This window comes from Lactuca virosa, chromosome 5 (assembly GCF_052849685.1).
Source record: "Lactuca virosa cultivar CGN04683 chromosome 5, Lactuca_virosa_CGN04683_v6, whole genome shotgun sequence".
NCBI classification, from domain to species: domain Eukaryota; kingdom Viridiplantae; phylum Streptophyta; class Magnoliopsida; order Asterales; family Asteraceae; genus Lactuca; species Lactuca virosa.
In genome coordinates this window covers 425900360-425909498 of record NC_136430.1, presented here as the reverse complement: position 1 = coordinate 425909498, position 9139 = coordinate 425900360, and the positions used below count along the sequence as shown (strand labels likewise).

Sequence of the window (9139 nt, the reverse complement as noted above, 5' to 3'; positions counted from 1 at the left end):
GTGCTAAGCATTGCCATCACAGTAGCCATCTCTTCAGTTTGTGCACCTCCACTGCCTTTTATTCCATCGCGTCCTGGGTTGTGATACTCACGAGAGTGCTTTGAAAATTCTCCAACCAGCTCCTTGGCCTGAATTGGGTTCTTCTTTGTTAGTGGTCCTTGTGAATCAAGGAGTTGTCTAGTCATGACATTCACCCCATCATAAAATATCGACATTTCTTGTTGAAGATTTAGGTCATGTTGAGGACAATTCCTTAACAACCCCTTGTAGCGCTCCCATGCCTCGTATAATGACTCCCCCGGGTTTTGCTCAAAGTTGGCAATCGCCTTCTTGAGTTTAGAGATTTTGGAGGGTGGGCAAAACTGATCTAGAAATTTCTCACGCAATTGGGCCCATGTGGTGATTGTACCAGATGGAAGAGCCTTCAACCAGTCTTTTGCAGCTCCTTTGAAAGTGACTGGTAACATTCTTAACAAAGCTGTCTCCCTCGGGATATTAGGAGTATTAAAATAACCCGCAATATCATTGACCTCGTCTAAATGCTTAAAAGCATCTTCATGATCCTTCCCATAGAATGGGATATCCTTGAGTGCCGTAAGGATATGTCCCTTTAACTCGAATGTGGCATTGGCAGGTATCGCAGGATGTATTAAACCCGGCCCCACGTCATCTCGAATGCGCTTCTTGTAATCCCCCATGGCCATCTCATCAATGTTCGCCATTTCGTTCTCCGGCTCGTTCTCGGGTTCACTCGTATAAAGTCCAAATTCTTTTTCTGATTCGTATTCTTGATCGAAAACTTCAAAATTGCTCTTTGAGGCTGAACTCGATTCTCCCGTTTTCTTTCCTGACTTCCTTGAAAAGGCTGATTTCAGTTCTTGTAAAGGTGTCTTCTTCGGTGTTTGATCTTCTTTCACGCTCTTATCCTTCTTTTTGTGAATTGCAGACTCGGGATCTTCAAGTGGTGGTACCAAAGGTGTGTTAGAACCTCTGGTCATGAACTTCTGAAATAAAACAAAAAAAATAAAACGTAAAACTGAACTAAAAAAAACTGAAATAAACAAGACTAAGGACTTCAGTTCTCACATCGTGAATCTTGAAGGTTCACGTCGTGAGTCATGTAATGCAGAAAAAATTAAAACAGAAAAGTAACTTCTTGCAGGTTTTAACCTACAAAAAGGATCGATTAATTTAAAGCAAACAAACTAATAATTAACTAAGCCGTTCCCCGGCAACGGCGCCAAAAACTTGATGTGCACAAAAGTACCCACTAATTTTAATATTTATAACCTAACAAACTTAGACCAACTATGCACCTATAGGCAGTGTACATAGTCAGATTATAGTATAGCTTGGGTACGTCGGGTATCGATCACAAGGAATGGTGTTACTAATTAATCTACTTGCTATCAAATTAACCTAATTATTAACAAGTTTAAAAGGGTTTTATCTGATTTTACAAGATCAGACGAACTTAGCTCAAATTCAATCAATAAGTAAAAACACTATTGTTTAGTTCGAATCCACTTCGTCCTTATGGCTAGCTAATAATTATGGATTATCAAGTTGGTTTTAATTATATTAGTAATTTAAGTCTAATTTTACCAATAATTAATTAATTCATGTAAAACTATGTATGGTCACACACAATTAAACACAGAACCAATTATGAATATAAATATGCTATGTAAGATTTATTATGCAAACGCAATTATAGTCACAATCTACGTTCTCTAGCACAATTAAGTTTATTTACTTTAGTTACTAACTAAGATTGGTCAATCCTAGCTCTAACAATTTAATGTTCACTAAATCATTAGGTAAACAAGTTCATGCAGTTAATGGTCACTAAGCTACACAGAACATGGAATCAAACAACTAAAGAAACAACCATAAGCATGCTAGGTAATTATAAACCAAACACAAGCAATTTACCAAATAAATAAATCCATGTAAAATTTAGCTATTCATAAGTTAGAAGCTTCATCTAGCTAAACAAGAGTAGGTAGATTCAGATGCTCATAATAGCAACTAACACAATAACACAAATCAAAGTATAAGGAAACATGTTCATAAGTATCAAATAAGTGAACTAAATTATAGACCTTCACTCTTTTGGTGTTGAAAACCTTTTTTGAAGACCTTTCTTCTGCTAAAAATCGCCTTCTGGAAACCCTTCAATCAGCCAAAAGTCCCTCAAATCGTAATGGGCAAGGGAATTTATAGTATTCTGATTTTCCGAGTTCACGTCGTGAACCATAAGGATTCACGTCGTGAATATTAGATAACCGTGTTCGGCAAGGACTCTTCCACCCGTATGCATATCTTCTAGAATTCTCGACTCACGTCGTGAACCATGAATTGTTCACGTCGCGAAAACGTCTTTTGGGTGATTTTCCGTTCTTCTTTCCTTCGATCCTCCAAAGTTCCATATTCTGTCAATTTCAGTCCCTATCTTCGAAGATGCTTCTGTTTGGCTGCAAAATAACAAATTAAACTTATAGGTACCATTATTCTATGCAAATGACCAAAATATTAATAGAAATGTAATTAAATATTGCCTAAAAATATGTACAAATCTGGCAATATCAAGATGACAAAGAAGGACCATGCATGCAAGGTGGTAAGCGCGCGAGTACGCCCAGCGTATAAAGGAGAAGGATCGCGGGTGCTTTAGGCGTACACCCAGCGTATAGGAGGTACCCCAACGTACGTCCAAAGTCCAGAAACCCTAACTTTTAGGGCATGCCACTATAAAAGGAATGATAAGCCTCAAGGTTCAGCCTCCATTTCACGCTTGGACAGCCACCACGAAACCCTAATCCTGCCTAGAGTGTTCTTGAAGCTTTGGTGGCCATTAGTGAGCATTTTGGTGTTATAAAACCATTTTCCAAGCATGAAAGGAGCAAAGCAAGGTGGTAGATCAAAGGAGAAGTTGTAGATCTGGGACTTTTGCCTCTTTCCAGACCCTTTCAAGGTATAAAGTTCTGAGCTTGATGAGTACTCTCTTAGATCTCTATTAGGAGATGTTTATGGACTCTTTTAGTCCAAAGAATGGATCTTTTGATGAAATCTCGTGTTTGAGCTTAGGGTTGCCACCCTTAGAGCTAAAAGGGTCCCATAAGCAGTAAAGTCTCCATCTTGAATGTATTAATGGTTTCATGCATGATATCTAGCCATTTCCATGGAAGTATGTGGTTATATTTCAAGTTTGGGCTCATTTGGTGGGTTGCAAGCCACCAAGTAGTTGACTTTATGGATTAAGACATTAATAAGGACTTGGATCTGTGTTTGTAGCTTCTGGCTTGTAATATTAAGCACTTAATGGAAAAGTGGCTTAACAGGGTTGTACGTTGGGCGTACAAGCAGGTACGCACGACGTACAAGCCATCGGCCAGTACGCTTAGCGTACATAGATGTACGCCCCGCGTACTCTGTCAGTTTGGGCTTTGTGTTATTGGGCCTCAGATTGGGCCATGCTTTGGACTTTGGGCCTTAGTTTTGGGCCTTAGATATGGACCAAGTTGTACTAGGGGTAGAATGGTCATTTTACCCTAAGAAGGATTATTGTATTAGACTAAGTGATGTTTGGTATTGGTAGTTCGGGAAGCCGAAGGGTCAGCAGTTCGGGAATTGCCAGTCAGCAGCCAGAGGAGTATCAACAGGGTTCAGCAGTGCGAGGTGAGTTTCCTCATTGTGTGCATGGGTCTACGGCCACAATGCCGACCCATTATATTTGTGTACAGTAGGAAGACCCGGGGGTTAGCCCTAGGCAGTTTATGATATGTGTCGGGCGAGGCCCGAGGAATGTTAGTATGCTAGAGGTAGTTTTGATTCTTGTATGTGTCAGTGTTCATAGGTTCCGGACCAAGGTCCGATGTCGGGGTAAGCCCGAAGAACGTTTATGGTAGTATGGTTCCGGACCAGGGTCTGATGCCGGGGCAAGCCCGAGGAAGGTTTATATGTGAATGTTAGATTATACTTGTTGTCTTTGTGATACTTGTATGTGCCTGGTAGGGAGGTGAGTGTGGGCGAGGTCCCGTATCTCATCACTAGCCGAGTATGGACGGGGTTCCGTACCTCATTAGTAGCAGAGCAGGCGCGAGGCCCGAGTTAGGAGGGAGGTGAGTATGGGCGGGGCCCGTATCTCACTATCAACAGGAGCATGGAAGGGGTTCCATGACTCATCAGTAGCAGGACAGGGGCGAGGCCTAAGTTAGGCGAGGCCATAGATCAGGAGTATAGTAGAGTATGTTTATCTATTTGTTATGTGTTATGTTATATGTTTGTATGTGTTTAGCGGGCGAGGCCCAGAGACAGGCGGGGCCTAAGAGAAACATATATGTATACCGAGCGGGGCTCGATGCCAGGCGGGGCCTGATGCCTGGTGGGGCCCAATGCCGGAGCTAGTCCGATGTCGGGCAAGTCCCGATGCAGCGGGCGGGGGCCCAGTATGTGGTTATGTATATGGTATGTGGTAGGTTGGGGAACTCACTAAGCTTCGTGCTTACGGTTTTCTGTTTTGGTTTCAGGTACTTCCGATAGCGGAGGGAAGAGCTCGGGATGATCGCATGGCACACACCAAGAAGTTTTTAGCCTGGGATGTTGCTCTGATAAAATAAATATGTTTGAAATGATACTTGATTTCATATAAGGATTTATGTAGGACTTGATTATGGTTGATTAATGATTTTAAAACGAAATCTTTGGTCATGATTTTTGGGATGTTACAATTTATATGGATCACAAGAGCCTGAGGTATTTTATGGATCATCTAAATCTGAACATGAGGCAGTGTAGATGGTTGGATGTGGTAAAGGATTATGATTGCGAGATCTTTTATCACCCGGGAAATGCCAACGTGGTGTCCGATGCTCTCATCCACAAGGCGGTCGCGGCTCCGATCAGGGATTTATGTTTGAGGGTGACAGTTATTACCCCACTATCAGAGCAGATTTGTGAGGCTTAGGTTGAGGCCATGAAGGAAGAGCACCAGAAGAGTGAGAGTATAGTGAGCCAAGTGGCTTCCTTTGATTATAATAGTCGGGGATTATTGACCCTTCATCGGAGGGTATGGGTTCCATACTGGGGTAGTGTGCGGCGGATTCTGATGGAGGAGGCGCACAAGTCAAGGTTCTCTATTCATCTCGGAGCGACAAAAATGTATAGAGACCTCCAGCTTGATTATTGATGGCCATGCATGAAGCAAGATGTGGCATGGTTTGTGGAGAGGTGCTTGACTTGCAGAAAAGTCAAGGCCGAGCATCAATGACCCCATGGCAAAATGGAGTCGTTGGATATTCTCGTTTGGAAATGGGAAGAGATTACGATAGATTTTATCACCAAGTTGCCTCGGACGGCGCACGGAGTGGATTCGATATGGTTCATCGTGGACCGATTGATCAAGAGCGCACATTTTATCCTAATTCAGGAGAACATTTCGGCAGAGAAGTTGGCCGATATATACACCTGGGAAGTGGTGGCACAGCATGGGGTGCCAATTTCTATGGTCTCCGATGTTTGGTTTACTTCCCGGTTCTGGAAGAGATTCCACAAGGAGTTGGGTACTCGTCTGCACTTTAGCACGACTTTTCACCCACATAATTAAGGTCAGAGTTAGCGGACTATCCAAACTTTGGAGGATATGTTGCGGGCATGCGTTCTGGATTTTGGAGGTAGTTGGGATATGTATCTTCCGTTAGCGGAATTTTCGTATAAAAACAATTATCATGCCAACATTGATCGACCTCCTTTTGAGATGCTCTACGAGAGGAAGTGTAGGACCCCGATATGTTGGGGTAAGGTGGGTCAGCGGGTCATGGGGAGTACCGATGTGGTATTCAAGACGACCGAGATAATTCAGCAGGTTCGTGGTACACTTCAGACAGAACAGAGTCAGCAGAAGAGCTACGCAGACAGACGTCGTTCAGACTTGGAGTTCCAGGTTGTAGATATGGTACTCCTGAAGGTGTCACCTTGGAAATGTGTCATCCGATTTAGGAAGCGGGGCAAGCTAGGCCCCATATATATTGGTCCTTTTAGGGTTTTAGCCCGGGTGGGCAGAGTGGCGTATCGTTTGGAACTTCAGGAGGAACCCAGTCATATTCACATCACTTTTCACATCTCTCAGCTGCGAAAGTGTTTGGTTGATGATTCCACAATGGTTCCATTGGAGGACATTCAGGTGGATGACCACCTGAATTACATTGAGAGACTGGTGGCGATCCTCAACCGGAAGACGAAAACCTTGAGGAACAACGTTGTGGGATTGGTGAAGGTCCAGTGGCAACACCGGAAGGGTTCTGAGTGGACATGGGAGCCTGAAGAGCAGATAAGGGAGCATTACCCAGGATTTTTTGCGGCAACGGACTTCAACGTCAAAGTCTAATTCAAGTGGGAGAGAATTATAACGTCCGAAGTTTCAGGTACAAATTAACTTAGTAAAAATAATTTTGGGTGCAAGACCATGGATTCGAGTACGCTAGGTATACATATGGTACGTCGGGCGTACTCTAAGCGTTGCATGAGGCGGGATGTCCCCTAGGTACGCTGGGCGTACCCATGCATACGCAGGGTGTACGTAAGCCATGGGCAAACACTAGATTTTAGGGTTTTCACCCTATTTAAACACATTAAGCCCCTCCAAACCCTCACCTTATCAGCCCGCATTGCCTTTTTGAGCTAACCTCGAAACCCTAATTCATTTCTTAAAGAGATTGAGCTTGTTTGAATGTTTTTTGTGTGTGTGTGTGTGGTGCTTATTGAAGAAGAAGAAGAAGGCTTGAGGAGAATCATTGGACAAGAAGGAGCTTGTAGTTCCAGAGGTTATTCCCTATTTCCAGCTTATTAGAGGTATAAAGTCTGAAACTTGTTCATCCTACGTCTAGATCAATGTTTGGGGAAGAATATAGCATATTTTTGTCCCATGGATGAACTCTTGTGAGTAAATGCTACTCTTGATGTTATGAGACGTCCCTTTTGTTTTTTGAGGTCCATTGATCCATAAAGCTTGTATCTTGATGGTTGTAGATCAACCATGCATGAGTTAGTGACCATTTAATTGAAGTAGAGGCTTAAATCTCGGAATTGAGTCCCATTAAGTCATGCAAAGGGATAAAGTTTCCAACTTTATCGTTTAGGACATCTTAAGGAGGCTAGATCTGAAGTTGGACGTTAGGTCTTAACTGATTAAGACCTTTAAATGGGAATTTGGCCAACTGGGGCGTATGCAACTGTACGTTGAGGGTACGTACTTAAGGTCCCGATCTGGTGAAGCATCCGAGTATGCCAAGCCTGCTAAGGGGTACGCTTAGCGTACTCACGAAAGGGGGGTTTTGGGCTTTTAATTTCGGTCCATCTTGGGATTTAGGGTTTTGGGCCCTTGTTGGACCACATGTTTTTCTAAGGTGGGCCTTTATGCATTTGGACCCATATTGGACGTGGAATACCTTTTGGACTTTTGGGCTAGTTTGGACTTTGGGGCTTGGTAGTTTAGGCCCAATAAGTGAAGGGTAAAGCAACCTTTTACCCTTAAAGCCAAGAATTTAGGGTTTGGACTCTCGGGTTGGGTTATTGACCTAATTTCTAAGTAGGGTTTTATTATTTGTGATTTAGTTAGAGGATTTCATGATTTAGCTGCTCGAGTGTGACTTTATATCTTTAGTGTAAGGTGAGTTTCCTTCGCTTTACTCGTGGGTCGAAGGTACCAATGCCGGCCCACTAGACTTTGTTGGTAGGATGATAATTGTCTTTGTGACAATTTCCTATATTGAACGTATATGTTACTCTTACTATTATGATTATGTGTTAGTTGTAGGGGTGAAATAGACCCGATACCGGTTGAAAGAGACTGAAGGTGTTGAAATATACCTAGTACCGATTGAAAGAGACCGAAGGGGTTGAAATATACCCAATACCGGTTGAAAGAGACCTAAGGGGTTGAAATAGACCCAGTACCGGTTGAAAGAGACCGAAGGGATTGAAATAGACCCAATTATGCTTGACTGTTATGTATGTATGGTACGGGGTATTTTGGGGAAGCTCAATAATCTTTGTACTTACGGTTTTCAGTTTGTCTTTCAGGTATTTCTAACTCGAAAGGATAGCGCCCGACTTGATCGCACCGCATCCGCCCGTGTTTCTTTTTCCGCATTATGTGATTTTGGGATTTGTACTCTGATAATACATTTCATTATGATACACTTTTTGTTGTTTTGACAAGACTATTGGATGTTTGAAATGAAAATTTTTATCTGGAAATTTTAGGATGTTACAATTAAATTATTTGAACATGTAACCTTTGATAAATATGGAATAACATCTACAACAACATCTATTGTTGCACAAGTAGAATAAGGGTCAGTAAAAAAACTGGAGAATTTAGATGTCATAACAGCTACAAAACGTATTTTAGTTGACTGCTTAAAAAAAGATCAAAGTAATAATAGTTTTTGCATATGCATCAAAACTAAACCCTCCTACTTTATGCCAAAACCATATCAAATAAATATAGCAACATTAGCTATAAAACCCATTCTACTCAAGAAACATTTTAGAGAAATCCAAGTCTAAGCCTCCAATTTCATTACACAAAAATATGGATGTCAAAATGGCAAGTACAGAACAAGAACTAAAGATTTAATCATGATATTTAGAATTTAGAATTTGGGAAACAAAACATGGGAATGAAATCATTGATGGTGACGTAGTTTCTAAATCCCATGTTGTTTCTTCCACCTCTGGTCTTCTTAATTTTCCTTCCCTTTGATCTCATATAAGGCTTGTGGTGGTTGTGTGATATACTAGGAGCCTTTCCAAAGTGCGTCACTACTTCATGTGAATTCTTTGGACCTCTAAGAAGAACCTAAATTAAACCAACCAACCAACCAAAACACACATCATTTGAAACCTAACCCAACCAAATCAAAAAATTACAAACAAGCAAATAAATAAAACTTGTTTATGGATGGTCATCTATAAGGTATATGGCAAAATGGAGCAACTAGTAAGCAAAAACCCATGATTACAAACCATGAAGAGAAATAGATATGAACAAGCATAAGGATATAAGCAAAAACCCATCATTCTAACAAATTATTTAAGAGTACAAACAATTGAAAAAAGGAAAAAAAAAACTTAC

At 41.5% G+C, this 9139-nt stretch overlaps 1 non-coding gene across 1 annotated transcript; it reads left to right on the top strand.

The window, feature by feature from the left end:
• Positions 1-231: 231 nt before the first annotated feature.
• Positions 232-338, top strand: LOC145118325 (small nucleolar RNA R71). Its single transcript, XR_013713281.1, has one exon. It is a non-coding gene; the product is annotated as a small nucleolar RNA R71 (small nucleolar RNA).
• Positions 339-9139: the final 8801 nt, after the last annotated feature.